Consider the following 14,047-nt stretch of genomic DNA (forward strand, 5'->3'; position numbering starts at 1 on the left):
GGTGTGTGAAGTTCTGGAAGACAGTCAAAGCAAGTCAGCATCCTAAATATATACCTATTCCTTTCAGGTTGTATTTTTGCATAAGGTGCCAATAGGCTACACGCTGGGTTCTCATGGGAAATAATGGGCTGTTAGATTATTCTCATCTGTTTTAAATGTTGACCATGCCTAGCATGGCAGTATACAGGTATGCTTTGGTGAGAAAAAAATCATAGCCTTTGTGGTGGTTTTCCATTTGTACCTACCTATGATCTAACAATAGCATTTGAGTAGAATCTGGTTATCAGAAAAAGAAAGCATATCCTCACTCCAGTGCCCATAGCCTCAGGAACTCTTCTACGGATTAATCAACTATCTTCTGGGGAATAGGTGCAAGTAGGAAGGAAGCTTCTCCAAAGCCTTAATTACTTGCATGCTTTTTTCCCCGGTAGTTTGAGTCCATTCAGAATGGGCTATATGAGTAAATGGTTCAATATAGCACATTTAAATGTTCTATATTTTGCCTTCTAAAGATAAAGAAATTTCCCAAATATTGTTTGTCTCAGTGAGATGAGTAGCTATCAGTTGAAAAATTTTGACCCTCATTTTAAAGCATGTGAGGGTATTCTCAGTCTTGAGACAGGAGATTCCTATCTTGGTAAGAAAGGGAAGAAGACATTTACTGGGTCAAAACTACATACCAAACACTAGATTTCATGCCATATTACTACAATGGATATTCACTGTTTGACAATTTATGGTCTGTTCTTTTGGCTATTTAATGGTCTGTTATGTTGATTAACATCCATTTGTTGCTGTTATGATAAGCCAGATATAAATTATTTGTATTTGAAGGTATTATCTCAGCATTTCAGATGATTTTGTACTCAAATACCTCTGTGATATTTTCTGGAATATGGTAGATATTTTGGTTTACTCATTTTGTTTTTTGTTTTTGTTTTTGTTTTGGGTATGGAAATTCAATGGGATTGGGAATTTCAAGAGTTGTAGCTTTATGAATATCTAATGAAATTTTGTCACTCAGGATTCTAATAAAATATTGGCCACATCTTAGCATGAATGACTTTGTTGGGTTAAAAATTTAAAAGGTAAGGGAGCACTTCAGTTTTTATAACCCTCACAGCTATATATGCTTTGTGATCAAGAAAAATAAAGAACCCCTTCATATCTACAGTAAGAATTTTTGGGTTCCTTGCGTGTCCTTAATTTTTGTACATAATTTTAAATTTCGTTTTCCATGTGTTTATTCTGTAGGAGCATAAAAAGAGAAGAGACTCTACAATTGTCATACTCACTAACGTTAGCACAGTGGTAAACAATGCAAGTCTTCTTTCTTAATGCTTTGCCTTATACATGCTCTGCAGTTTATTTGAAAGGGAGTAATTGGGACCCTCTGATGTCCTTTGTCCCATTTCCTCACTTCATATGTGTATAACCCAGTATTAAATCTTTACAGGTTTTAGTGGTAATTACTGTCACTCAGGTTATCAATCAGCAAACAGGTGACATATTCAGAGCAGGGCAATTAAAGAAAGGGCCATTCCCAAAGCAACTATTTATGAAAGCATAGTGGGGCACAAGAAAACTCTAAATGGCAGTTTTCATAACTTATTGTAAAAAATCAGCAAACTCATTCAGAAGAACAGAGAGTGAGGTTTTCTATGACCCAGAAAGAGAAATTTTTATCAAGGTAGCTGAACTGAGAAAAACATGCTACTTTAGTTTAAGAGGAGTGCAGGATGGGAGAACATATAACCCCAAGACTATGTCCATGCCTATTATGTTATATACTGGTAGAATGGAAAAGGCAAATGATTTTTTTTTGCTTTAATTCTGTAAAAATTGTAGGACAATTTTAAACTATCATTCTTCACCAAGTTGCAAGGGGATTATATTTAATAAAAGTGAGACAATTCTGTCTCTTCTGTTCTAGGCCATCATGTTTGCATGATTGCTTCTATTCTTCTAAATGGAAGGTTTCAGTGCAGCAAAACACAAATGGAATCAACGAAAGGATTTCGATTTCCCATAGTTTACTCTTAGGAGTACAACATTCAGCTATCATTCTAAGAGATCATCCAAGTACCCAAGTTTTTAGTCATTCTTCAGTATGTAGAATTGAGGCAGAACCTCCTAGAAGGAGATGCAGCATATTGGCTTTATAATATGTGTAAGAGCTATTGTATCTTTAGTATCTGGTCTAACATAGCTTTCCAAAAGATAATTTTATCTTCCATATCAAAATAGCTAATGAGATAAAGTTTATTTTTTATTTCTGTTGGGGGCAATGTAGTGGGGCTTTTGTACATACACTTTTTTTTTTTTTTTTTTTTTTTTTTTGGTTTTTTCAAGACAGGGTTTCTCTGTGTAGCTTTGTGCCTTTCCTGGAACTCACTTTGGAGACCAGGCTGGCCTCGAACTCACAGAGATCCACCTGCCTCTGCCTCCCGAGTGCTGGGATTAAAGGCGTGCGCCACCACCGCCCGGCTGTACATACACTTTTTTATGTCTAACAATATCATTTGAATTAAATGTTTTCTAGATGAGCAAACTGAGTTGTAGAAAGTATAAATAACTTAATAAAAGCCATATAATCTAGATGTAAATTCAGAAAATCATCCCCCATCACAAAAAAAGCCATGAGAGTAGTCATTTTCCTTATAGCTTTGTGTTCTTTCAAGTATCTTGTACACTTTACTCCAGAAATGCATTTATTGCCATCAGTTAGAGGACATCCCCTGTTGGGCATGTGTGATTTGTCTGATGATTGCAAATGGAAGTAGACAATTAAGATGCTTCACACAGTGAAGAAGCACTAGTGTTAATAAGAACAAACCAAAACTTCGTCATGTTTCATTCAGTTAGTCTAATGTTTGAGGCTAAAATGCCATCTGCCATGAAGTAACACAGACTCATTTCCTATCTCCCACAATGCACATTTTTTCAGGTGTATGGTTCTAAAGAAGCATGCAGGTATGTTTTTGTTGGAGACATCTTTTGAGAAAATTCCCTTGGTAAATCCCCTAATCTTTATATTCTTCAAGGCAGCCATCTTAAGCATGTGAAAACTAGGGCCATCTTAAGCAACATGAGGCATCTGGCTGCATTCTGATAAATGTTTCTACTGTGAGAAATTCCATTGGATGTGCCAACAACTGGAAACATCAGCTCAAGGGGTAAAAGACTTACTGGGTGCAAATATCTTTTTAAGAATGTAAAAAAAAGATGTGTTTTGTAGTTGAGAATCAGGAGCATTGATCTGAAAATTTGCCTGTGTTATAGAAGAACTGACTGAGGACACTTGATAAATGACTCTCTCTTTAATTTCTACTCAATTCAAAGGGTTCTGGGTAAAATCTATGGAAGGAAATTCATGCAGGAAAGAGGGTGGGGATGGAAAATAAAAGTTCAGCTTAACTCCCAGTCTATGGATAAGAAGGAATTTGAATATTAATGTGCAACCTTGAGAATGAAATGCTCTGACCAGCAACCTTAAGAGTTGGCAGCTGGCTAGGGACTGATAAGGAATGCTGGGTGGGGGAGGGTGCAGATCCCAGGAGTGACTTGTTCCCAGGCAGGCCTCTCATCTCTGGCTGGCATTAGAAAGAATTACAAAGCATGATTCAGAATCTAATTTTGTCAGCTGGCGATTGGCTCCCACGAGGCTCTGGCCTCACAATGTTCTATTAAGTAATGGGAATTGGGTTGTGCTCTTTTTCTCTGCTTCTTGCCTACCCCCCCCCCCCCCATTCTCCTCCAGAGCTCAGCCCCTGTCACCAGTATGTGCAGAGGTGGAGAGCTGCTTACATTCACATTCCCAAAGGCATTTGTAAATATCTTACAGTGTCTGGATGCGAAGCACCTGGGGCACCAGCATCACAATGGCTTTAAATTTTTTTTTTTTTTTGTTGGTTGGTATTGAGCGTATCACCTTGTCAGGATGGGAAAACGCCAGATGGGAATAGGAACATTTAAATTAAACCCATCCGCTTACCTAACACTATCTGATGGGCTTTTACATACAGGCTTTTATTATAGGCAAAGGGTAAACTTCCATGCAGAGAGGCCAAGTAAACACAAAGCATGAGAAATCATTTGGTGTATGTTTAACTTCACAGAAACAGGACTGAACAAAAATTGACTCTGTAACACACTTTTTTCTTATGTGTTTGAATGTGTGCCTGATATTCGTCAAAACATCTGTTTGTCCTATATAAAATGATGGATATCATCAGTGATGAAATTCATTTTTTAAAGGTAGTAATTCGCACATCTACAAAAGGTGGCATTATGTGTTCAGAGGGCCTACAATATGGGTTTCATTATCCTCTTACATAACTCAACAGGAGTTAGTTTCTCAAAGAGTTATGAAACATAACCATTTCCCCTCTGTTTTAAGACTTTGGGAATTTTCTTATTCTCTCTGGGTTCCAGAATGTACAGAAAATATAATTAATGAGCATGGATAATGTGTTTACTGGACAAAATCTGAAGCTGAAAAGAAAACATTTCAAAGGATATTTTTTTTGTCAAAATTAAATCACAAGATCCATTCTTGTCCACTGGAGCAATTTCCCTAAAGAGAATTTTTGAGGACTCCCCAATAAAAACATTTACAATCTTATCTGTTATCTTTTCCTGATCTCCAGGCTCTGCCCATGTCAGGTAGAAAGTGCCAATCCCTTCTTGAAGACAAAATCTCATATAGGCCATCAGAAGACCTGACTCTATTTTTGTTCTGGCATGGACTAACCATAACAAAGTGAGTGAGCAACTACCTTCTGGACCAATCTTCTCACTGTAGGCATAAGAGGATTGGGTATTTCAGAAGGCTAACACTCACCAGGCAGGCAATGTCCAATGATATTTCAGGTGGCAGGAGGAGTTTCTTAAAACTTTTATTTGACTTACACAAGCTTTCTCAGTTTTCTACAGGCCTTGGCACTCCAATTCTCTCTCTCTCTCTCTCTCTCTCTCTCTCTCTCTCTCTCTCTCTCTCTCTCTCTCTCTCTCTGTGTGTGTGTGTGTGTGTGTGTGTGTGTGTGTGTGTGTGTGTGTACACTTGTATATCAGTCAGTTCTTGCCACATGAGAAACAACTCTAAAATTTATGCTTAATTGACTTAAATATAGGCTTAATGACTATTAGCTTAGTTCAACATTGTAGGGTTAGTAATTTGACGAACACAGTTGGACAAACCTGTTGATGTTTCCTGGGCTCACTTATTTGTGGTCAACTGTCATTTAGTAAGGTAGCTGTGTTTCTAGGCCTGGGCATCTGTCACCTAGGGCAATAAACATTTCTGAGAAAATTCATCCTTCAGCAATTTAGCTTGATCATCCTATGACAGCCCCTGGGTCTCTGCTAGTGATGGGACAATTGAGTAGTACTACTTCTGTTATATTCTGTCACCCAAGGCAAGTGACAAAGATGAATGGAGAATAAGGTGTGGAAACAGACTCCAGCTCTGGAAGGGACAATTAAATAGTATATTTTTTCAATCTACTATATTACGCCTGTAAGCACTTATTCTTGAAGTCTTGTCCTATGTGATCTTAAATTCATTCCCAGATTTTTGAAAGGGAAGACAAGCCTATGCAGAATGAACAAATGGACACTTCTATACCAGAGGCATGACTATGGTGCTCAACAATTTGTCTCAAAATATAATCATTTTAAAGAACTACTGTCAAGTGAATATCACACTGGCCACAATTCCTCAGATGTTTGGACACTTCTGCTTGGAGTGACTAGATGGTTGTGGAATAAATTGCTGGCAGCTTCTGAACTTGAGTGATGTTCTTATTAGGTAATAACCCTTCTATGCAGTAGTGGTCAGCATGAGGACAGGGGGATGTTGACCCAGACAATGTAAGCCTGCAACTCTGTGCCTGTATATCCCTGAAGACAAAACAAAACCTGAACCATTTTCAAGGTCTGAAACTCATTTCTAGACTTTTCGTTTGGATTTTCTCTGACTACTCATAGTCTGAAGTGATGATTTTGGGGGAAATTCCCTCTAGGTAGGAAAGTTGACTAACCATCTCCTGTTTGCACATATGAGTCGTCCAAAGAAGCCATTGATGTTCTGTGGGAAATAAGTTCAGAGGAAAGTAAGAACTTTGTAGTAAAATCAAGTAGAAAAAGAATGTGTGAAACAACATGAAGAATCCCACAAATGCTGTAAATGCCACAGTTACTAGTAGTCAACAGCATTCAAATGAAAGCAACAAGATGGTATTTACCTCCTCCATTTCCTATATTGAAAACTGCACTATCCCCGAGTGGAGGTGAGTACATTAGAGCTCTCTAGAGATGAGATTTAGAAAAGTGTGTTTTAACAACATCTCCAGGTGGTTATGACATCTTCAAGATGAGGATGTCTGCTCTTACAGAGGCCTGGGAGTTATTTCAGGGTTTTGGGAAAGTGAGCTGACAAACCAAATAAAAAGAGCAATTTTATTTAAAATACCACCAGAACAGCTAAGATTTCTGTCTCTATGAAACTCATACATAGGAAGGAAAATTACAAAATAAAGGCAAGTGTACAAGGGTCTTTATCGCAACCTTGATTAAATACAAAGATCCCAAACAAATAGAAGTGTAACAAAATCGTTGAAAGAATTTATTTAGTATTAGGGAAGAAGATTTAAAATGTCAGTTGATTTTATCATGAAGGGAAGTTCAATAATTATGTTCTCTGGAAAAAGAAAAACAACCAAGGTACATAGAAATCTGTCAATACGATCCATTTAACAAGAGTTGTGGCTTTGTAAACTTGAGGAGGAAGAGGGAACATACAATACGAAAGGAAGACAAAGTACCCACTTTACAAGAGTGGCTAACATAGGAAACAAAAGTAAAATAAAGTAATAAAATAACAAGATAAACATTTGGGATTGAAGGATGAATGGTCAAAGCTGTTGCTATAAAATGACAGGGTTGGAGTGCAAAGACAATTTCTTTCATCCCTAAACCATCTGTATCTCCCTGATGTTACATGATTTCTTAATCCCATGCCACGTCTTGAATGAGTATGTTGAATTTTTATCATATTTTGGATTTGTATCTGTCATCTTATATTCCATAGCTGCCCATGAAACACATTTGTTTAGAGAACAGAGAGGCAGAATGGATGCAAACATATTACAGCGGGCTGAGCTCACTCCTTTACTTATTGTTAGGAAATCTTCAAAGGCTCCTTTCGGCTGCTTCACTCAAATTCAAACAACTTTTTTCAACACAGTTGAATCTCAGATATTACCTCAGTAGTCCTTGTGGATCCCCTCTGAGTTTTAGGGTTTCAGTCAGTCCAGCCAGTCCTTGTCTCATGAAGCATGTTTTTCAATGACTCCGTCATGTCTTTCATGAGAAGCCCTTCTCTGGTCTCTTCCTTGGTCCTGCTTATCTTTCAACCCTTAGTTTCATTATTTTCCTTCCACAACACTAAACAACTGTAGTTATATCACCATGTTTTCTTGTTGCAATTTTATCTAGACTATCAAATGCTATGTCAGGAGACTCTAACCTCCCTTGTTCACCCCACAAAACCTCTTCTAATACTTCACACATAACAGGAGTTTTTAAGATGTTTGCCTGTGATTCAAGTTTTTGTTCTGTGTAAATAGGAATATTTACTACATGTCAGTGTCAGCCTTCACGTTGCTTGTTTTGATAGCATCTGAAGACCAGATGTTCTGAATGGAATTAATTATATTCTCTCCATGATCCCATTTCTCTTGCTATATTTTCTGTCCTAGTTACTGACAATAATATTAATTCATGTCTAAATCAAAAACCTCCTGATTTTGATTTGTTATTATTTTTACCTCCCACATTTAATTGGCTACTTGAAGTTTAATTGATGTTTCCATGGCCACACACTGACAATTTCTGCATCTTTTCCACCCTTTCCAACTGCCAAGGTCTTGGTTCTTAGCCTCATGCTCTGTGCTTTCCTACTGGTACCTTTTGATTCTCACTCATGAAACTTTCTGTCCTCCAAACAGTCTCCAGAGTTGCCCTTAGTAAGTGTCATTTCTTTCTGTTCTTTTTAAAAAGCTGTTGATAATGAGAATGCCATTTGATGACTATCAACTCCCTTTGGTTTTCCTCTATCTGCCTCACATTTGTTCCCTCCCCCCGGACTCCCAAACACACAATTATGAACTTGTAAGTATTCTCCTGCCATTTCATGCTTTGGCCCAGTTTAAAATTCTTTCTCTATATCACTCTGCTAATCCAAACTTTATGTCTCAGGTAAGATACATGACAACATACCCCCTATTGTCATTGTTATTGCTGTTAAAGGCTAAGATCAAATACTCAGTTTCTCTGCAACTTTGCCTTAATCTCACAAAGGATTTTAATAAGTAATTTCTCATATTTAATTTTGCTAACAAATCACCATTAAAAACTTAATGTTTTATATTACAGTTAGCTGTTTACTTATCTGCTTTTCAACTCATCTGCATATCTTATATGAAGCCCATACTTGTTCACATGTCACTCATTCCCACATGGTAATGGCTTCTTCCAAGTATCAGAAAATGAAAATTTTCTCTTACATAATTGTTCTAAGCACTTAATATAATAAAAAATTTATTCTATTTTCTTACTTCAGCCCACAATAGCAAATATATAGTTTTAATGTGTGGTTTATTGTATTGGATATGTTTATTAGAGTGATATGTATAGAGGTGAACACATTTTTTAAAAGATCAATAGAGATCAATGTTTATTTTTATGCCCCTTACTGAAATTGTCATTTTCAAGTCTTTAAACTAATTATACTTTTCAAGTCCTACATTTCTAAATTACACAAAAATATAGTAATTATTGTATATGTGAAAATGCATTACTTTATCCACTTTATACATTAATGTTGAATTGCAATTATTTGCATTACAGTAGTGTTTAGTTCTTTTGAATAGTGAGGACTGTGAACTGAGGTCAAGCCACAGCTCTGTCTGTTGACATCAGCTGACTCTCAAGGCTTGCTGGTAACTTGTTTTATCCACTAACTTGATCCCTCTAAGATACCTGACGTTTTAGCAGGCACAAACATGGGACTGAATCTTGCAGTTGATAGAATATACTTGAATGCTCTACTTTTCTACAAAGCTTTCAGTTAGTGCCTCTTTTAAACAATGACCTAAGCTTAATTTCTTGTTCTTGCATTTACTTAGTGCAATAAAGTTTCATTAGAGCTTTGGCAAATACCACATATAATCCTATACTTGTATTCATTCAGCAGCAGAGTTTTAGAAAATATCAGTGTCATCTCCTATCTGGAGATAAATGGACATACAAATCAAATCAAATACTCAGTTTCTCTGCAACTTTGCCTTAATCTCACAATGAACATTTTTTGAAGTTTCTCAGCAAAACCTTGTAGCATTATAATTATCAGGAAAAGTTAAACATGAATTTAGGACCTCTTTAACAGAAGGCTTGTTCAAGATAGGGTTTATTTATCTCTTGCCATCCTGGCTACCCAGAGGGGAAGCAGTGTGAAGCAAACAGATGCTATATTTTCCCTAGACTTGTTCATTTTGTCAAAAGGAGGCAGTCAAAGATTTTAAGATGCTCACGGGGCTTCTCATCCTACACTGGAAACTAATGTACAAAAAGAGATAGAACAAAGGAAGCGAAAGTCCCTGGGATTTAGTTCAAGATGGTTCATTCCAAGAGAGAACCAAGTACCTTTTATGATTAAAGTGCAGAAGCAGGTAATGCTTCCTATTATTAACAAGTTGCTGTCATCAGCAGCATCATTATTATGTCTGAGCCATGTAGGTACAGCCTAGGCATGATTCACAGTGAGATCATCAGTGTGGGCCAGGGGGTACTGGCAAAGACAAAGACTGAGGCCAGTCAGGGAAGTGCCAAGGAAAGTTGGCTCTTGAGTCTGCTCTAATCTCTACAGGATCTAAGTGGGGGAAAAGCCCAGAATGTCTCTCTGGCCAATGCTAAACAAGCCAAACATTGATTAGCTTAAAATATTTACTAAATAAAGGGATTTTCATACAAATTTTAAATAGAGAAGAAAAACAAATAAAATAATTTCCTAGCTCCCCAAATTTTGGCTGAAACTTTTTCTGGATCTTCATCAGGTATAGTTTCAGCATGTGATGTTTTTTTTATCTGGTGCGCCTTTGTCTACTACTCTGTGGGCTGTTGAGCTACAGAGAGACAGGCATTACTCAGAATGAAGCAGAAGACTGTCCTTTAGCAACAAAGCTTTATTTCAAATGTTCTCTTTGCTCCTAATTTTTAAATAATGTTATAAAAAAAATCTTCGGATATCTATAGGCATGCTACAAATGTTTTACAGATTGAGAGAGAGAGATTTGGGGCTCTCCTATTCCTATAAGAAGGACATGGGCTAGAGGGAGTCTCACAGAAGCAAAGGTAGCAAACAGTTGCCTAACTTTCTGAAGCCTAGATTTGAATCTTCCTTTCAGAATTAAAGCATTTAAACTCCTTCAAATTATTGTTTGTTATTCAAAAACCACATCTCATAAACAAAGCACAGTCATTTCTGTGTAGCACGCACAGCTCTCTCTCTCTCTCTCTCGCTCGCTCTCTCTCTCTCTCTCTCCCTCTCCCCTCTCCCTCTCCCTCTCTCTCTCTGTGTTTGCAGTACATGCTTACATAAGATGATAGTTCCACAGTTAGCTAAAACAAAACAATTCAGTTAATTTTAAATTACTTCCCACATGTTTACATGGAGAAAAATAAAAGTACTCTAATGGGATACAAGAGGCAAGATGTTACTTGCACCTGGAGTCTTATGTGAATCATAGAAAAAATATTAATTTGACTCATTTATAAGGATTTCCTCTGTATTGAGTGGAAAATTACTTCTCTATATACTGTCTCAGTCTTGTTACCCTTGAGTCTGATAGTTTATTTTTCCTTCTTGTCTTCTCCAAATGAAGTTTTAAAATGTATTCTGATGTCCGGTATGAGGTAATATGGAGGGCTGAGGCATAAATCAAGAGGCCAGCATTCGTGCTTTAGTTTGGCCACGAATTTGCTATGAGGTTTTTATTCTAATCACATAATCTTCATGAAGGCGTCAGGATCAGCACCTAAAGGAATCTACAGGGGATTGAATGCAGTGATGTCTAAGGCTCTCCTTGGCACGAATATCAGGTAAAAGCATTTAGTCCCTGTTGGCATGCATTTTAAGTTGGCCATCAGAAGTTTCGATGGGATCCACTTCAAAACAGTCATATGTAAGAGAAGACTGCATACTGCTCTTTCTTCCCCAAAGTCAAGCTGTTTTCAGATTCACTTGCTGTTGTAAATGAAGGGCTTACAATCCAGGGGCAGATGTTTTCTATCTGAAAAACAGATCTATAAGGTCACTATTTGAATCAGGCTGGTTCACCTTGCTTTGAACTTGACCGCCCTGTAAACAAAACAATGCCTCCATACTATTCCAAATGACAGAATGTGCTGCCTTCGGTGATAGGCTAGTGTGTGAATCTCTATTTCTCTTTTTCTTTTATTGGAAGTGACATGTAGTATTTCTGCATTAAATTAAATCTGGCCCACATGGAGCTCTTTTGCACAGAAAATGCGAGAACATGGGTAGCTGGCAAATGTAAGGTAAATATAGAACCTCTGATGGTGCTTGGGTGCTATGAAGCTTATTCAAAGCCACAGACCAGCACTGACTACATCATTCACAAGTGGCGAGGCTATGATAGAGTAGTGCAAGCCATCCAAAAGACATGGTACTGAAATTTATGCTAATCCTTCTATTGCCAATTTTATTCGTGTCCATGGATCTAATTGTGTTAACTTTTATGGACTATTTCACATCTTTCCATTTCTTTTTGGTTACTATGGAAAGAGTTGGCTCATGAGTCTGGGTGGAGAAAGAAATGATGGCAGTCTATCTTGAGCTTAAAATGCCTGCTGGCTCTGAAAAAAATGGGGGTTTGAAAGAATTCTCAGCTCATTGGAGTATATTCAACAGTTTAAGCAGAACTATAGTAACCCATCTCATAAATTGGCAGACCATGAACTTCAAGACAAGTTAGCTCTTTGAGGGACAATGTACTTATTACTCCTGGCAGTGAAAATGTGATTAGTTTTATTTTGTGCAAGATTTAGTAAACTCTGTAATGACATTACATATTGAAACATAATTTGATTTTAGATTTATTGTTCTGAGTTCATATTGGCTGTCTTTAAGGCTCCTCAACTTACACTTTCTGCTCACTAATATGTGAGGTTTACCCAGCAAGAAATCAAGACTTACGGTGTTAGGCACTTTACCAGGTCATGGTAGTATAAATTTAGCATAAAGTTCACTGAACTTCTAAGAGATGTGGTGATGTGACGTTATTTGTCATCTACGAGTTTCCAGGAAATAATTGTACTTTGCATTCACAATGACATGTACTCCTTATCCTCCCTGGATCTGGGCTCTCCCTGTTGTTCAACCTTATCTCACACCCAGATCATTTGTTTCTTTTTAAGCTTTCTTCTTTTTGCTTGTTTGTTCTGTTTTATTTCATTTCTTTCGGTGCTAGAGATTAGGCCTTGTGCCAAGCAAGAACCCTGCCACTTGGCGAAACCCTAGCCTTATACTTGTATTTGGGGGTAGGATCTTCCTAACTGCCCAAGTAGGTCTCACACTTGTTATCCTACTCCCTTAACCTCTAGAGTAGATGAGAGTCTAGGCTGGTGCCACCATGCCTTACCTTTTGCTGTTGTTTCTTTCTTTGCTTGTTTGTTTGTTTTTGAGACAAGATCTCGCTCTCTAGCTAAGCCTGGGTTTAAACTTTCCATGCTCTTGAGGTAGCTTCTCTGGCACTGGGATTATACTGGCCTCGCTTGTTTGCTCCAGTGTCATTTATATGGAGCTGCCATGGTCATTTACATTTCCTTCCTTCCTTTCTTTCTTCATTTTTATTGATTCTTTGTGGATTTCATATCATGTATTCCGATCCCACTTATCTCCCCATCTCCTCTCACCTGCCTCTGCCCTTAGAATTTCCAGCCCAAATCAAAACCAAATTTAAAAGAAAAACCCAAAACCGAACAGAACAAAGAAAGAAAGAAAGAAAAAAAAGAATCTTGTCGTGGAAGCTGTAGTGTGGCCCGTTGAGACACACAGTTTACCCTTTAGACCATTCATCTTTACTTGCAAGTGTTCACTGTCTCTAGTCATTGGTCTGGCTCCAGGCTTCTGGTTTCTGCTGCACCACCGATAATGGGCTCTCACTGGGGGCTTCTCTTGGATATCCTGTTGTCCTGTGTCATGGAGATCCTGTTATTTTGGCTCTGTAGGTTCATCCCCTTCACGTGCTTCAGTAGTTTATAGATGAGGTGGATGTTGGGTTGGGCCAGCTCATAGCCCTGGCCTGGGCGATAGCTGGGTTGGTTGACTTGCTAGTTTCCACCTCATCCTCACTACAAGCGCTCCAGAACTGATTCATCTAGCTCACCCAATGCAGCCAGTTGTTCCGGTTGTGCTCTGGAACCCTCAGATCCAGGTCCCCCTCACTCGTATGGCCAGGGCCAGCTCTATTGTTTTGCCTAGGCAAGGTGCAGGGCCCTCTCTCATGATTACTGTAAGAGACATACAGGGAAGGGAGGGTCAGCTCTCCTGCTCTCACATCCTCAGGCTGGCTCACCTGTGCCCCTGACTACAGGGTCAATCTAGTATGCTGCTCAGGCAGGGTGCAATGCCTGCTCTCCTTTGACCCATGTTTGTAGCTAGAGTTTTCCTGCCTGGCCCACAGTCAGGACAAATCTCTATCACCTGCCAGTCCCACAGCCACTCAGACCCAACCAAGTAAACACAGAGACTTATATTGGTTACAAACTGTATGGCCATGGCAGGCTTCTTGCTAAATGTTCTTACAGCTTAAATTAATCCATTTCTATAAATCTATACCTTGCACGTGGCTTACCGGCATCTTCACACGCTGTTTGTCATCATGTCGGCTGGCAGTGTCTCCTGACTCAGCCTTCCACTTTCCAGCTTTATTCTCCTCCTTGTCCCGCCTATACTTCCTGCCTA

This window comes from Peromyscus californicus, unplaced genomic scaffold, assembly GCF_007827085.1.
Source record: "Peromyscus californicus insignis strain IS unplaced genomic scaffold, ASM782708v3 Scaffold_7__1_contigs__length_154581171, whole genome shotgun sequence".
Taxonomy (NCBI): domain Eukaryota; kingdom Metazoa; phylum Chordata; class Mammalia; order Rodentia; family Cricetidae; genus Peromyscus; species Peromyscus californicus.